The following is a 2,395-nucleotide window of genomic DNA, read 5'->3' as shown; positions in this document are numbered from 1 at the left end:
GCAGTATTATTGGTGGATCGCAAGGGAATCCAAACGCCAATATACTATGTGAGTCGGGTGCTGACAGATCCTGAGACGCGCTACTCCATCATGGAAAAGTTAGTTTTGTCACTAACACACGCGTCGCGCAAGCTTCATAGATATTTCAATGGTCATCCCATTGAAGTTCTGACTGGTTACAACATCCAGCAAGTCTTGCGGCGTCCCGCGCTCTCAGGAAGGCTGACAAAATGGGCGCTGGAATTAGGAGAACACACGATCGCCTATAAGCCCCGTCCAGCAATAAAGGGACAAGTCTTAGCTGATTTCATCGCAGAAATCCCCGAAGGAAAAATTGAAGAGGCTCACGCGAGGTAGACCCTCCGCGAGCCAATGATGAAGAAAATGTTTGGAGATTATTCGCTGACGGAGCTTCAAACAACGAAGGGTCCGGCGCAGGCCTCAAACTGGTGGATCCAGAGAATCATGAATATACTTACGCCATCAGGTTGGACTTCAAGAGCACCAACAATGAAGCTGAGTATGAAGCCCTGCTGGCTGGCCTGCGCATCGCGCACAAATTCGGAGTTAAAAAGCTAGAGGCCCATGTTGATTCATACTTGGTAGCAGCACAGGTCAATGGCCTTTATGATGCCAAGGAGAATACCATGCCTCTGTATCTAGAGCAGGCGAAAAAGCTCATCGAGCAATTTGACTGCTTCAGAATCATACATATTCCGCGCAGTGAAAACAAGTCTGCTGACGCGCTGAGCAAGATGGCATCAACCAGCTTCGATCACTTTGGCAAAGATGTCAGGGTAGAAGTAATGAGCAACCCATCGGTGGGAGCGAAGTCTGTCCTGGTAACTCATACAACCCCTTCATCGTGGATAACTCCAATAATGGAATTCTTGATGGAGGGAAAGGTACCAGACGATCGCGCACAGGCGAGGAAGATAAGACACAAGTCGCAGAATTATGAACTGCTTGATGGTACATTATATCGACGCTCTTATCTTGGACCACTCATGAAATGCCTAGATGCTGAGGAAGCAAGCTATGTGATTAGAGAGATACACGAAGGAATCTGTGGAATACATGCTGGCCCGCGCATGGTGGTTGCCAAGGCAATGAGCGCAGGTTACTATTGGCCAGGCATGTACTTGGACGCTTTAAAAGAGATCCAAAAATGCAAAGCGTGTCAGAGCTATGCGTCAAACACCATGCAGCCAAAGAACAACTTGATTCCGGTGACCTCCGCATGGCCTTTCCACAAATGGGCAATCGATATTGTGGGTCCCTTACCGCAGGCGCAAGGAAGAGTAAAATTTTTGGTAGTGGCAGTAGACTATTTCACAAAATGGGTTGAAGCCAAGCCACTAGCAAAAATTACAGCCGAGGCGATGAAGCAATTTATCTGGAGCCACATCATATGCCGTTTTGGCTTGCCCATGGAAATTGTGAGCGATAATGGCAAACAATTCACTGACAAAAAGATATCCAGCTGGCTCAAGGAATTGCGCATCAACCAAATCTTCACTTTAGTATATCACCCTCAGGGGAATGGCCACGTGGAGCGCGCGAACCAAAGCTTGCTAAATGGGCTGAAGAAAAGGTTGGAGGGAGAATCCCATTCTTGGGTCGAAGAGCTACCTAATGTCCTGTGGGCGCACAGGACATTAAGCAAAACCAGCAATGGCGAATCCCCGTTCAGCCTAACCTATGGAACGGAGGCAATGATTCCAGCAGAAATTGGATGCCCATCCCATAGAGTGCTCATGATGAACAAGATTGATAACGAGCGCGAAAGGAGGTTGGATCTCAACTTACTTGAAGGGCGCAGAGAGGCGGCTATCATCAGTGAAGCCAAATACAAGAAAAAACTGGAAAAATATTACAATCAGCGCGTGAAAGAATGCCACTTCAAGAAAAATGATTTCGTCCTTCGAAACAATGAAGCTAGCCGCGCGATACCCCCGAGAAAAATGTCCCCCAACTGGGAGGGACCTTATCAAGTCTCGGAAGAATTGGGAAAAGGCGCATACGCTTTAAAAGATTTGAATGGAAAGAAGATCCCGCGCGCATGGAACGCGGCACAGCTTAGAAAATGTTTCATGTAAAAAATGTCAAGTTTGTAATCAAGGCTTTTTAAGCCATTATGAATAATGATACGCGCTATCTTCTCTTAATGAGGATTCTATTAACTTTTGCATACATGTTTCACACTTCCCTTTATTAATTTTGAGCAATATGACAACATTGTATTGACATCAAAACAAAAATAAAACGAAGTAAAACATAAATGCGCGAGCTTCAAGCTCAAACGCGTTAATGAGTCTTAACTCTAAAACGTCAGGGCCTTAGCCCAATAATATGAGCCTTAGCTCAGGGCCTTAGCCCAATAATGTGAGCCTTA

The sequence above is a fragment of the Bidens hawaiensis genome, unplaced genomic scaffold (genome assembly GCF_021521415.1).
Source record: "Bidens hawaiensis isolate Kalapana, Puna unplaced genomic scaffold, B.hawaiensis_p1.1 tig00002922_1, whole genome shotgun sequence".
NCBI lineage: Eukaryota > Viridiplantae > Streptophyta > Magnoliopsida > Asterales > Asteraceae > Bidens > Bidens hawaiensis.
The sequence above is the reverse complement of the archived record's forward strand: the minus strand, read 5'-3'. Positions refer to the sequence as shown.